The 15967-nt window shown below is 39.2% G+C and overlaps 1 protein-coding gene across 1 annotated transcript in view; it reads left to right on the top strand.

Annotated features, from left to right (window-relative positions):
- Nucleotides 1-15967, top strand: part of LOC102122298 (ras-related protein Rab-40A-like) — a 79085-nt gene that overhangs the window by 45987 nt on the left and 17131 nt on the right. The window lies entirely within an intron of this gene.

Below are 15967 nucleotides of genomic sequence, written 5' to 3'. Positions count from 1 at the left end.
CTTATGAAATCAGGCTTATGAAAATACTCTGGCCATACCTCAAATGGTTAACAGGGAATTACCATATGACACAGCAATTCCACCCCTAGGTACATAGCCAAAAGAAATATGTCTACATAAAAACTCGTACCTGAATGTATACAGGATCATCATTCAAAATAGCTAAAGAGTGGAAAGAACCCAAATGCTCATCAATTGATACATGGATAAAATGGGGTATATTCAGCAATAAATATGGATGAGGTATTGATATACGCTGCAACACAGATTCTGAAAACATTATGTAAAGTGAAAGAAGCCAGATGCAAAAGACCCAATTTTTTTTATTTTATTTATGTAAAATGTCAAAAACAGGCAAATCCATGGAGAAACAAAGCATATCTGTGATTGCCTAGGGTTGGGGGTGGGCACAGGGTTAACTGCATTCAAGCAGGATGGGTAATCTTAGGATGATGAAAACATCTGAAACTCAACTATGAAGTCCCAGCTACAGCAATCAGACAAGAGAAAGAAACAAAGGGCATCCAAATTGGAAAAGAAGTCAAATTATCCTTGTTTGCAGATGACATGATCTTATATTTGGAAAAACCTAGACTCCATCAAAAAACGATTAGAACTCATAAACAAATTCAGTATAGTTGCAGGATACAAAATCAACATACAAAAATCAGTAGCGTTTCTATAGGCCAGTCAACAGTGAACAATCTAAAAAATAAATTTAAAAGTAATCCCATTTACAATAGCCATAAATAAAATTAAATACACAGGAATTAACCAAAGAAGTGAAAGACCTCTGTAATGAAAACTATAAAACACTGATGACAGAAATTAAAGATGACACCAAAAAATGGAAAAGTATTTCATGTTCATTGATTGGAAGAATCAATATTGTTAAAATGTCCATTCTACTCAAAGCAATCTACAGATTCAATACAATCCCTATCAAAATACCAATGACATTCTCCACAGAAACAGAAAAAAAAATCCTAAAATTCATATAAAATCACAAAAGACCCAGAATACCCAAAGCTATCTTCAGCAAAACGAACAAAACTGGAGGAATCACAATACCTGACTTCAAATTATGCGACAGAGCTATATCACCAAAACAGCATGGTACTGGCATAAAAACAGACACACAGACCAGTAGAATAGAATAAAGAACCCAGAAACAAATCCACACACCTACAGTGAACCCATTTTCAACAAAGAACCTACACTGAGGAAAAGACAGTCTCTTCAATAAGTGGTGCTGGGAAATCTGGAAATCCATATGCAGAAGAATGAAAATAGACCTTCTACTTCTTGCCATATACAAAAATTAATATTGGTTAAAGGCATAAATCTAAGACCTCAAACTATGTAACTACAAGACTTTGGGGAAACTCTCCAGGACATTGGTCTGGGCAAGGATTTCTAGAGTAATACCCCAATACAGGCAACCAAAGCAAAAATGGACAAATGGGATCACATCAAGTTAAAAAGCTTTTGCACAGCAAAGGAAACAATCAACAAAGTGAAGAGACAACCCACAGAATGGGAGAAAATATTTGCAGACTACCCATTTGACAAGAGATTAATAACCAGAATGTATAAGGAGCTCAAATAACTCTATAGCAAAAAATAACTAAACTGATTAAAAGGTGGGAAAAAGATTTGAATAGACATTTCTCAAAAGAAGACATACAAATGGCAAACAGGCATATGAAAAGGTGCTCAACTTCATTGATCATCAGAGAAATGCCAATCCAAACTACAACAAAATATCATCTCACCCCAGTTAAAATCGCTTATATGCAAAAGACAGGCAATAACAAATGCTGGCAAGGATGTGGAGAAAAGGGAACCCTTGTACACTGTTGGTAGGAATGTAAGTTAGTAAAACCACTATGTAGAACAGTTTGAAAGTTCCTCAAAAAAACTAAAAATTGAACTTCCATATGACCCGCAATCCACTGCTGGGTATATACCCAAAAGAAAGGAAATCAGTATATTGAAGACACATCTGCACTCTCATGTTTGTTGCCGCGCTATTCACTTTAGCTAACATTTGGAAGCAACCTAAGTGTCCATCAAGAGGTGAATGGATAAAGAAAATGTGGTACATATACACAGTGGAGTACTAGTCAGCCATCAAGAAGAAAGTGATTCAGTCATTTGCAAAAATATGGATGGGACTGGAAGCCATTATGTTAAGTAAAATAAGCCAGGCACAGAAAGACAAACATTGCATGTTCTCACTTATTTCTGGGAGATAAAAATGAACGCAATTGAACTCATGGAGATAGAGAATAGAAGGATGGTTACTAGAGGCTGGGAAGGGTGGTGGCAGGCTGGCGGGGAGGTGGGTATGGTTAATGAGTACAAAAAAATTGGAAAGAATGAGTAAGACCTAGTACTTGGTAGCACAACAGGGGGACAATAGTCAATAATAATTTAAGTGTGCGTTTCAAAATAACTAAAAAAGTATAATTGCATTGTTTGTAACACAAAGGATAAATGCTTGAGGGGATGGATACCTAATTTTTAATGATGTGGTTATTACACATTCCCTACCTGTACCAAAATATCTCATGTATCCTCCAAAATATATATGCCTATTATGTACCCACAAAAATCAAAAATAAAAGATTTTTAAACCCTCAATTATGAAGATCATTGCACAACTCTATATACATTTACTAAAAATCACAAAATTCTATCTTCAAATACATGCATTTTATTGTCCATAAACTATACTACAAGAAAGCTGTTTAAAAATATGATATTGCCCTGGTCTTCTGTTGTACCACAGTAGTGACCAAACTTTTTCATACAAAGGCCATGATGCACATGTTTTATATAAACATGAATGCATGTAAAACGGTAGCTGTATCCCAGCCCTGGTGACTGCTTGTCATATGTTCCTCCAAGGATTTTCCCCTCCTAACACCATCCCACATGTTACTTCAGGTTTTACTTGCGTGTAAAATTTGATTTTCATCTGATCACTTCCACATGTTCCAACTGTGGCAGTGCCTTGAGAGTGGATCCACAACAAAGTGTAGGGCATTTACTGTCTAACAGGATGTCATTACTATTACTTTCTTCACTCCCCTGTGTGTTTTCTTGCATGACTTCACTTAGGGAGTCTAAATAGCACTACCTTTATGGGTGTCAGTGTGGCAATATTTATCAAAAACCTACATATGTACACACTGTTTGCACCAACAATTAACCATGTACAAGTTTATCTTCAGAATGTAGGGAAGGATGTGGATAAGGATATGGTAAAAATAACTGCCATTCTGACAATTCCCTTCCTTTACTTCTGGGCCCTGTGAAGCCTGAAAGAACCAGTCCTTCAAGATGAATCCTGGGTGTTTAACCGGGCCTAAATTCAAATTAGAGCCAAGTGGCCATTTGCTGACTAAAGGTCACACATTACTTCGAGTTTCCAGAAAACCTGCAAGTCTGCTTAACTTTGGGACTTTCATAGCTGCCTGTTCCTTTTTATGGTGCTTAAACCAACCAATAAGCTTTCACCTATGTCAACCAATCGGAACTAAGCAAGTTGGAATCCTTCATTTGCATAAGTTGATCTGAGTGGGACCCTGGGTGGGAATTTTCTTCATAAAAGACAAACCTGGCCGGGCACGGTGGCTCACGCCTGTAATCCCAGCACTTTGGGAGGCCAAGGCGGGCGGATCACGAGGTCAGGAGCTCGAGACCATCCTGGCTAACACGGTGAAACCCCGTCTCTACTAAAAATACAAAAAAAATTAGCCAGGCGTTGTGGAGGGCGCCTGTAGTCCCAGCTACTTAGGAGGCTGAGGCAGGAGAATGGCGTGAACCCGGGAGGCAGAGCTTGCAGTGAGCGGAGATCGAGCCACTGCACTCTAGCCTGGGTGAAAGAGTGAGACTCCGTCTCAGAAAAAAAAAAAAAAAAAAAAGACAAACTTTCCCTTTGTTCTCTGGAACACACCTTCATTTTATACTGAAGGCTACATCTCCCCGATTTGCAAACTATTCACTGGAATAAAGTCTCTTTCCTCTAAATTCCTTTTCAGAGAACTTTTGTTCTCAACCTGAATTTAGGAAGGGAGACCAAATGAGATGCAAAGTCATGAAGGAAAAGAAGGAAGCAGAGGAAAATGTGGTTGTCAGCACACACACAATCACGCCAGCACATACACAATCGCGCGCACACACATTTATACATGGACCAGGTTCTTTTTATCACAATACTAGTATTCTTCTATGACAGTTTGGTGGGTTCCAAGAGGACACATTTGGCTCACCAGTCCAAACAGCCACAGGAACTGTGCCTGGAACTGTGCCCTTCAGCGGAGCACAGACTTTGAAAAGATGCCATCGACACAGTGTTGACAATAGGGAGTATCAGAACACTCTGAATAACATGGAGTTCTGAAAATTATGTTACATCCACAGGATGAAATTCTAGGTAGGCAATAAAATGAGTTATAATGAAGACAATGATGAGAGGTAATTTTCTGCCTATCAGATTAGCTACCATGCCCACTATTTCAATGTATGTAGAAACAGGCACTTTCATACTGTGATGTTAGTGTTACTGAGCAATGGGCTTGCTCACCAATGCACACAGAAGCCAATACTACGGCACTAGCACTTGAGGAAAGAAAAAGCTTTATTGCAACACTCAAATCTGTTTCCTCGAGCTGGGGTCTGGAGGCAGAGAGTAACTATGAGGGACATAGGGAAATGCAACGACACATGATCTGATTGGATCATGCAAAGAAGTGGTGCCAAGTCCTTGGCTTTTAAGTTTATACTGGGAAAAAACCAGGGAACCTCTCATTTCTCATTTTGGTCCTCATTTCTCAATCTGAATACTTAGGTTCCACATGTGGTTGACATTTTCTGTTCTGGCCAGCTCCAGGTTCACCAATCAGGCATACGTGGTTCATTTGGGCATGCTCAGGTTATATGACTTGCAACCTGGGTATCCACTGCATCTAAAAAACAACTCATCACTTTGTTACAAAGTCAAAGCATATTGAACGGTTCTGTGGTTACATTAGGAATGTAAATTAGTAGTAGTATTTTGAACCATTATGTTAAAATAAAATGTTCTAATTTCCAGGGTTTTGAAAGGACTCTTCAGGAGCTTATAAAGAAATGCTTTAAAAGATATTTGCATATATAAAGGCTGGTGTTAAGTATACTATTGTCTGTAATAGAAACTATATTAAAAGGAATTAAATTTTCACCACTAGAGTACTGGGAAAATAAAGTTTAGGGCATCATATGATGAAACACCAACTCCATACAAAAAATTGAAATTGAATTTGAAAGATGGTTATAATAAGGGCAAACACAGGTTACAAAAGTCCTAAGTAGTACGGCCGAGTGCAGTGGCTTACGTCTGTAATCCCAGCACTTTGGAAGACAGAAGTGGGCGGTTCCCTTGAGCTCAGGAGTTCGAGACCAGCTTGGGTAACATGGTGAAATACCATCTCTACAAAAAATACAAAAATTAGTCAGGGGTGGTGGCTCACACCTATAGTCCCAGCTACTTGGGAGCCTGTGGCTGGAGGATTGCTTGAGCCTGGGAGGCAGAGGTTGCAGTGAGCTGCGATTGCACCACTGCACTCCAGCCTGGGTGACAGGAGAAAAACCCCACAAAAGTCATAAGTAGTTCTGTATCTATTTTTGCTTGTATAGGTCTATTGCTATATATCTATAGGTCTGAAAGCATAAAAATGAAAATGATTTTTTAAATTCCTCTCAAATATAGCTTTCTCTTTAGCATAGTAAGAGGCTGGACTTTCTGTTTGGCCATCAGTATCCCTGAACACTGGATATACCTCCTTTTCCACCCAGACTTACGGAAAGCTCTGTGGGGTGGGCTTGGGCCACAGCCCCTTCCTCCCACTTTCCTGCTCCCGGATGTTCAAGCTGCAGTTTAGGCTTCTGTCACGAGGGGGCACTAACGTAGCACCATTATCAGACTGCAAAGCAATATATACAATGAGCAAAAAGAAATACGATACCTCCCTTAAAACACAGCTTGTGAAACTATGTTCAGAATTATTCTGTCTGAAAAAACTGACAGTTGCAAAACAAGACTAAATAAATATACTCTGGGGCATCCATACGATGAAACACCAGGTAGCTCTAGCACACATTGGGAGCCACCGGCCGGCATAGGACAGCACAGGGGCAGGCGTAAGGTGACTGAGAAATGATGAGGGAGGTGGAACTGAGTCTGGGTGGCTGTGTCCACAGTGTCCCAGAGAGGGTATGACTAAGAGTGGGTGGGAGAGGGTCTGGGAAGCCTGTACAGGAGTCGGGTAATGGAGGGCGAACTGCCTGCTCTCTGGGAGGGAGGGACCCCTCTATAGTGTGGAAACCTCAACCTACCCTGAGGAAGGAAAAGATAAATCAGTGAATGCGATATAGATTCTTGGGTCACCATAATGCAACTGCTTTAAAATATATATTATATATACACAATATATAATAAATATAAATAAAATAAAAATTCATAAATATATTTTGTATAAATCCATAAATATATTTTATATAAATAAATTAAATAAATAAAAATATATGAATTTTTGCACACAGAATTATGATCATGGTAAACAAACCATTTTAAGTCCTTCGTTACTCTTTACAAAATGTACTCCTTTTTATTAAAAAAAAGATGGATGCCTTCTGGTGGCCAGAAACAGGATTGCATCTCTGTCAGACAAGGGCCTCGGTAAGAGGGAAAGAGGGATGATGGAGTTTGGGAACTTGGCTCCAAGAAGCTGGAGTTTTCCGGAATTATTCAGCTCATGGTAGCTGTCTCTCTGTATCCACTATTTTCTGGGATATCTAAAACTGATACTGGTTCCATCCCCTGTCTGAATTGAAGGTAAATCTGCACCTATGTTTATTTGGGTGATAGAGCAAAAGACACACACACACACACACACACACACATACACACACAGACATTATCAATTCCATTTTTATCTACTTTGTCTAAAACAACGAATGTACTTTCAAATTAATGAAATACATTACAATTACTTTTGCCAATCTATTCAAAAGTATTTATTGAAATGCTTTTTTCCCTAAATACTAAATTTCAAACAATATATAAAAGTATATTTATAAATTGAAATGACTCTGCATCTACCCTCTGACCCAAAGGGTCTGTTGTCAACAGAATGGTGCATACTCTCCAGATGTGTCCCTGTAGGTGAGGTACACACAAACATGTTCACTCACACACAATCTGTTCCAAAAGTGAATCACAGTACTAATTTTTTTTGCAACTTGTTTCTTCCACATAATATTCTTTTGAAGATTTATATTTGCATCTTATTAGTACTTTCAGTTTTGACAAATTTTAACATGTTTATTGTTCATGTATATTTTAATGAGAATGTTCTGTTGAAAATAGTTGCCAGTCATTTTGTTACAGAATGTGGTTCACAAATCATAGATACTAACCCAGTATCTGAGGTGTAGTTTGCAAATGTTTTCTCCCTTATGTTAAAAAATGCTTAGCCTTATTTTTATTGAGAAAGTGTTTTAAATGTCAATAATGTGACAAAAAATATACAGGTCATAATTTAAAAAGAAAAAATGTTGAACAACACCATGAGGAGAAGACGCTATCAGCCTGCAGGGAGATTACAATATTCAGAGCCCTGGAGATATCAAGAGAAAATGATACAACTTTGGAGTATTCCAGAGTTAGCTAATGATCACAGGACAACTAGGTTGTTTCCCTGACTTACATAAACTCCCCTAAAGACAGCACACTGATCTGAATAATGGTCAGAATGATGAGTATTTTAAATGGTTATTAGGATTAAAGGAGATGAGCTGTAAATTGCATTTGCTTACAGTAGTTCAGTGCATGTTACTTTCCTTCTCTCCAGCTTACCTGTCCGAAGGCCAATACCTGAGCTTCTGCCTGAGCCCACTCACCACTTCAAGGATTAGCCAACTCATGTGGCCCTACACACAGATCTCATGGCACAAAGTGCAGGATTTCACCTCTTCTGTCTTCCTTATCACCCAGAGGAGTTGTGGAGTGAGGACCTGTGGGGCCACAATATCAGGGGGGAATCTGACCATTTCTCAAGCCCTGGAAGTCCGTCTTCTAAAATGGAAGTTGCTCAGGGTTCTCTAGGGAGGGTGAGGGATGGAATCTCATTCCAACCTTGCCACTTACCTGGAGAGGTGACCTAGACTCTGTGAGCCTGAACTTAGTCATCTGTGAAATGGGACTGACCATACCATCTTTACAGAGCTGTCCTGAGGGGTAAATGAGAAAACCTCTTGAGAATATATAGCATGGAGTGGGACTTCAATGGCCCTTTAAATGCTGAGACATAGAAGTGGGGGCTGGCTGAGCCTCAGGGCTAAGGCAGGCATTGTAAAAAGTCATTTTTCATTGTTTCTCTCCTAATGAGAACACAGACATCCATATAAGGAAAGCAAATCTCTCTGATATGATTCGAATTCAAAGTTTTAGAAACAGAATGTTCTCTACATTCTTGGGTGTTTCATAAAATCTGGTCAACATCATGCCTCTGAGCAGAACCCAATCCAGTTCCCAATGCTGGGAAGACAGGTGTGTCTTTGAACTTACCTGATGAGCTCTGTGATAGGTCTGGCCAGGAATGCAAGGTTTGGTGTTTGCCTAGTGGCTGCTCCTGGCTTACTTGGTATTTTAGTATATTTATAGAAAAATTCTGTACTCATCCTACAGTCAGCTGTGCAGGAGTCCTCAGATCATGCATGATCCAGCCACATCACACCAGGATTTCAGCCACCTGCTGCCTCCCTTGAAGGACAAAAAGCCAAGAGTTACTAGCATTTCTTTCATACAATGTCCATTCTTTCATTTACTAACAAGTAAATATATATTGAGCTCAAAACCCCTATTAGTTCATTGGAAGGGTCTCGTGTTCTCCAAAGTGGAAATAAGAATGTAAGAAGGGAAATAAATATATGGACAACTTCGAGGGATAAACCTGAGATAAGACAGCTTCTTCACATTAATTTGAAAACTTGCTGAAGTTTCATGGAATTGAAGATTTTTTAAAGTCTCTCATTAAACCCTTCATTCCTATCCAGTCACAGAATCTTTCTCTCTATAAATGTATCTGTCTGTATCTCTAGGTCTCTGTCTTCCCTTTCAAATTCAAAGTACTGAAAGAATTTTCTGCATTCTCTGTTAACATTCTTCACTTCCCATGGTCCTTATCCCATCGCACTGTGATGTCTGTTTCCAGGATTGCAACAAACATGATCTCACCAAGGTTAAAATTCACCTTTTGGTCACTAGGTTCAGTTGTTTTTTGTTTTTTTTTTTTTGTTTTTTTTTTTTTTTTGTGTGTGTGTGTGTGTGTGTGTAAATATATTATCATAATTAGTATTCCTTTTTAAAAGTAATCTCCTAAAACATGCATGCTTGTACAGACTACTTCTTCCACCTATCAACAGAGCTTTCACAGTTTCCCAGGCTCTGGAGCATGATGTACTGGACACAAATATAAGCTGTCTCACTCCCTAACTGTACAGTCTCAGACAGAGTCCATATTCTCTCTGTCATCAGTTTTTCATCTATAAAACAGAGATTAGCCACAGTTTCTACCTTGTAAGGGTGCTGTGAAAATTTGATGACTCAATACATAAATGCATATGGTATATAAGAAATGTAGTCATTTCTCTTTATATATTTTATTGGCATTAGTATCACTGTAGTCATAAAAATAGGATATAAAGTTTATTCACAAGGAATGCCGTTTGTGGTTTGTTAGTGAGTGTATAAATTTTCTAGGACTGCCATATCAAATTACATAAATTTATTATTTCAGAGTTCAAAAGTACAAAACCAAGGTCTAGACAGGGCCAACTCTTTCTGAAGACTCAGGGGAGAATCCTTCCTTTCCTCTTCCATCTTTTGGTGGTTCCTGCTTTATAGTTCCAATCTCTTCCTCCATCTTTACATGGCCTTTCTCCCTGTCTGTGTCAAATATGCCTCTCCTTTCTTTTATAATGATGCTGGCAATTGGATGATCATATCTTTAGGTCTTTAGCTTGATTAGATTTGCAAAGATTCTATTTCCAAATAAGGTATAGTAGGTGTTAGAATTAGGACATATTTTTGAGGAGACACAATTCAACCCATTACAGTGAGGCAAGCAAGTTACAAAACTAAATGTAAGATGAAGTATCTTTTGTATGTAAATATATAAATGCACCCATACTTACATATGTACATATATATTTACCTGCAAAAGAAAACTTCTGGAAGAATATAATGTAGGTGAAATCACTACAAGGGCTTATCTTGGGGTGGCAGGATTTGGGGTATTATTTTTTTCTTTTTTTTTCTTTTTTGAGATGGAGTTTCGCTCTTGTCACCCAGGCTGAAGTGCAGTGGCGTGATCTCGGCTCCCTGCAACGTCACCCTCCCGGGTTCAAGCGATTCTCCTGCCTCAGCCTCCTCAGTAGCTGGGATTATAGGTGCCTGCCACCATACCCAGCTAATTGTTTTGTATTTTTAGTAGAGACGGGGTTTTACCATGTTGGTCAGGCTGGTCTCGAACTCCTGATCTTAGGTGATCTGCCGTCATTGGCCTCCCAAAGTGCTGGGATTACAGGCGTGAGCCACCATGCCCAGCTATTTTTTCTTTTCTATATCTTCTATTTTTACCTATAATAAGCACTATTCCTCTTACAATTACACAAATATTAAAATGTCTGGAAAACATAACCATTCTGTGTTCCCAACCACAAGAAAACTATTTACTTCAGAACAGGAGTATCCCTAAGGCAGGAAGGGAGACAAGGTATTTCCACAGTATTACTGAACATATTTTTTCCAAATTCAACACTACACAGAATACTATCAATATTTAATTGTCGGCTGGGCACGGTGGCTCACGCCTGTAATCCCAGCACTTTGGGAGGCAGAAGTGGGTGGATTACCTGAGGTCAGGAGTTCGAGACCAGCCTGACCAACATGGTGAAACCCCGTGTCCACTAAAAATACAAAATTAGCTGGGCGTGGTGGTGCATGCCTGTAATCCCAGCTACTTGGCAGGCTGAGGCAGGAGAATTGCTTGAATCTAGGAGGCGGAGGTTGCAGTGAGCCAAGATTGCGCCATTGCACTCCAGCCTGGGCAATAAGAGTAAAACTTGGTCTATTAATTAATTAATTAATTAATTAAAGGTCTGCCTACTTAATTGAGAAAAAACAGGAAACCTTAATTTGTTTAGTTGTGCTGCTATGCCCTGATCTTATTGGATGAAAGGCAGCTGCTCATACTGGTTAGATATAGGGGCTTGAGAGCCACACAGCCAATGTTCAAATCTAAGTCTCGACACTTGCTAGCCCTGCCTTCACTGTGCCTCAGTTCCCTTATGTTTAAAGGCAGGCAACAATAGCTCCTCCTTACAGATGATGCTGAGGATTAAATAACTATAGGTTTAGCTCTTACAACAGTGTCAGGAACTGAGGATGTCAATAATAAATATTAACCTTTTAAAAAATCAGTGTTAACGTATTGCCATTTATATTATTATGTGAATTTTTATTGATTGGCATAGATTGCCATTCATATTACGATGTCTGTTAAAAAAAAAAAGCCATTTGCACAGCTGTAAGTAGGATATCATCTCACGGCATTCCTAAATATGCATCGTTATATTTGCATAATAGAATTTATGAAAAAAATATATAGTCACGCACCACATAACAACATTTCAAATGATGAAGGACCACATATTCAACAGCAGTCCAAGATTACAATGGAGCTGAAAAATTCTTGTTGCATGTAAATTCTTGTTGTAACTGTCGTAGTTCAATGCATTCCTCACGTGTTTGTGGTGATGCCCATGTACACAAACCTACTGTGCTGCCAGTTCTATAAAACTATAGCACATACAATTGTGTACAATACATAATACTTGATAATGATAATAAATGACTATGTTGCTGGTTTATGTGTTTATTATACTACACATTTTATCATTATGTTAGAGCATACTCTTCTACATATTAAAAAAGTTAACTGTAAAACAGCCTAGGCAGGTCCTTCAGGAGGTATTCAAGAAGAAGGCATTGCTATCATAGGAGATGACAGCCCCATGCATGTTACTTTGCTCCCAAAGACCTTCTGGTGAGACAAGATGTGGAGATGGAAGACAGTGATATTGATGATCCTGACCCTGTGTAGGCCTAGGTTCATGTGTGTGTTTGTGTCTTAGTTTCTAACAAAAAAAGTTTTAAAAAATTAATAGCAAAAAGCATATAGAATAAAGATATAAAGAAAGCAAATGGCCAGGCATGGTCGCTCATGCCTGTAATCCCAGAACAGGCCGAGGTGGGAGGATCCATTGAGCCCAGGAATTTGAGACCAGCTTGGGCAATATAAGGAGCCCTGGTCTCTACATACATACATACATACATACATACATACATACATAAGTACACAAACAAACAAACAAACTAGCTGAGTGTGGTGGTGCATGCCTGTATTTCCAGATACTGAGGAGGCTGAGGCAGGAGGATCGCTTGAGCCTGGGGGGTAGAGCCTGTTGTGAGCCAAGATCAGGCCACTGCACTTCAGTCTGGGCGACAGAGCAAGAAAGTGTCTCAACAAAAAAAAGGAGGCCGGGCGCCGTGGCTCAAGCCTGTAATCCCAGCACTTTGGGAGGCCGAGGCGGGCGGATCACGAAGTCAGGAGATTGAGACTATCCTGGCTAACACGGTGAAACCCCGTCTCTACTAAAAATACAAAAAAAAAAAAAAAAAAAAAAAAATTAGCTGGGCGTAGTGGCGGGTGCCTGTAGTCCCAGCTACTCGGGAGGCTGAGGCAGGAGAATTGCTTGAATCTGGGAGACGGAGGTTGCAGTGAGCCAAGATCACACCACTGCACTCCAGCCTGGGCAACAGAGCTGGACTCCGTCTCAAAAAAAAAAAAAAAAGGAAAGAAAATATTTTTTATAGCTCTACAATGTGTTTGTGTTTTAAGCAAAGTGTTATTACCAAAGAGCAAAAAGTTAAAAAAAAATTAAAAAATTATAAAGTAAAAAGGTTACTGTAAACGTAGTATTGAATTTATTATTAAATTTAGTGTAGCCTAAGTATACAGTGTTTATAGAGTCTATGGGAGTGTACAGTAACATCCTAGACTTTCACTTTCATTCACTACTCACTCACTCACCCAGAGCAACTTCCAGTCCTGCAAGCCTCATTCACGGTAAGTGCCCTATATAGGTGTGCCATTTTGTATCTTTCTTTTCTTTTCTTTTCTATTTCTATTTATTTATTTTTTTTGGAGACAGGGTCTCACTGTGTCCCCCAGGCTGGAGTGTGGTGACATGATCTGGGCTTACTGCAACCTCCGCCTCCCAAGCTCAAATGACTCTCGTGCCTCAGCCTCCCAAATAGCCAGGATTACAGGCGCCTGCCACCATGCCCAGCTAGTTTTTGTACTTTTAGTGAAGACAGTGTTTCCCCGTGTTGGCCAGGCTGGTCTCGAACTCCTGGCCTCATGTGATCCGCCTGCCTCGGGCTCCCAAAGTGCTGGGACTACAGGTGTCAGCCACTGCACCTGGCCCCATTTTATACCATAATTTTACTGATCATTATTGCTTAGATATGTTTAGATACACAAATACTGACCATTCAGTACAGTAACATGCTGTACAGGTTTGTAGCCTAGGAGCAACAGGCTGTACCATCTAGCCTAAGTATGTAGAAGGCTAGGTTTGTGTAACTGCACTCTATGATATTAGCACATTGAAACCATTTAACGACACATTTCTCAAAATGTATCCCCATCATTAAGTGACACATGACTATATATATATTCAACTGTTAACAGTGCTTCTACATAAGTAGTAGACTTTTATTAGTTTTCAATATTTTTTTTTTTTTGCTTTCCTCACTTTTCCATTTTTATCTACAACAAAAGTGTCTTGGTTTTGGAAGTTAAAATGATAATCAGAAAAAATAAATATAACCAGCCCTACCCCATAAGATGGTTCAGCTTTGGAACAGGAAATACCTCTAAGCCAAGGGAATTAAGTAGTAGGGTGGTCCCAGAACTAATGTATGAATCTACCCACATGATAGCCCCAGTTGGGCAGCTTCAGAAAAATTACAGACACCTAGGAGAAGGGAAAACATGTCTCTCAAATGAAGCTTACATTTAGCAGTCAGATGACATCTCCACTGCCCAGGATTTCAGTGAAGGTCACAAGATGAAAGTAGTTTCACAGCATGCTTCTCTCTGCACTCTCCCAAAGAAAGCCCCTTGAATTGATAGTACGCTCCTCTGTTTACCCACCTAGTTAGCCAAGCAGTGACTGCCACAGGGGTGGGAAAGAGGGAGGGACTGCATGAAACCATCCAGGGTTCAGCACCACAGCTCCAGAGAGGAAGGATCCTAACACAGCTGGGTTTGGAGTAAAAGTTGAGTCACAGTCTCACTCAGCAAAGAACTGCAGGAACAATCAGCACATGTGAATTAAAACTTTTGAAATACCTTCCCTGTGCAATTAAAAATAGTAGAAGAAAAGGAAGGAAAATATACACAGGTCCAACAATTGTAAAACAAAATCAGATCAAGTTCTAAATAAGATTCATCTCCAAGCCAATAAGGGATTTGGGTGGTAGACTGTACTATCTTTTACCAGCATAGCCAAGATTAGGTTCTGGATTAGGCCTTGAAGGGTTACAGTGAGCATGAAAGACAGATAATTTGGCCCAGACAAATGGGAAGTTGTTTCAATATTAGGATACACTGAGACATTGTTTTAGGCCAGTTAGCTCCAGAGAAACTCTAAGACTTTGAATACGCTGGGAAAAAGCATTTGAAAATAGTAGCTACAGCTTGTTTGTGCTCCCTATAGCATATAGTCTGAGAAAATGGGCATGTCTGTTTTAATGTCTGCAAGAGTACCCATGACAAGGAGGCCATGCAGCTCCTACTGTTGAGATGTGATTATGTGTTTGTTCTCCTCACGTTTCTTCCTTTTTTTTTTCCCTTTTTTCCCATGAGGTAGCCAGGCATCTATAGAAAAAACCATGCTACAAAACAATACAATTCTCACTTACAGATACATGCATATGTAATAAAAGTATAGGGCAATGTCTTTAAAATCTATAATGTGAATTCTGTGTTACCTCTGAGAAAGAAGGAGGCTTGCAATCAGAGAAGTCTTCAAAGTGAGTTTCAACTGCATATGTAATATTACGTATGTCAACATGAGAACAGGGACGTCTCTTACATTCTATAATTTTTGTATTTCTGAAATATTTCATAACAACTGTTTCAATGAAGCTTGCTTCTGACTTTAAAAAAGAACCATACTAATTTAGAAATTGTTGAAAACATAGTTAAGAGATAAAGAATTAAGTACCAACCCACCACTCATTAATTTTGAAGAATGTATCCTTTTTTTCTGCAGTTCCTCCCGTTTTATTCTCTATGCAGTCATATTTAATGTATGAGTTTCATTTATCTGGAGACTCAACATTTCCTAAACATCGTAAAACCAGTAATTAAATGTGCCCCAATTTTCTCCTCACTTTACTGATGCCAACGCTCACGTCCTTAACCATTAGGTATACAGTCTTTTTCTGTGTAAGGACAGAGACCAACACAGGGGAAGTGACTCCCCACGGTCCTGTACACAAGGACAGATCTGGTATTGGGGGCCAAGGTCTCCTGATTTCAGCCCATTGCATAGCAGACCCATCTTCACATTCTGTCATTCTGTGCTGTCTCCTTTCTGGCCCTCAATGGGAACTTGCTATTTCAGAATCCAAATAGAAATTTAAAAAGAAGAGAAGAACACAACAAATAAAAAGTAATGAGGCTATAATTTGCTTCCTTATTTCCACCATCCTCAGTATCTCATCCTAGAAAGAAACAGCACCAAAGCTTATACATCATATAAATATGTATGCATTTCTTTT

This window comes from Macaca fascicularis, chromosome X (assembly GCF_037993035.2).
Source record: "Macaca fascicularis isolate 582-1 chromosome X, T2T-MFA8v1.1".
Taxonomy (NCBI): domain Eukaryota; kingdom Metazoa; phylum Chordata; class Mammalia; order Primates; family Cercopithecidae; genus Macaca; species Macaca fascicularis.
This window is presented reverse-complemented; position numbering and strand designations above follow the sequence as displayed.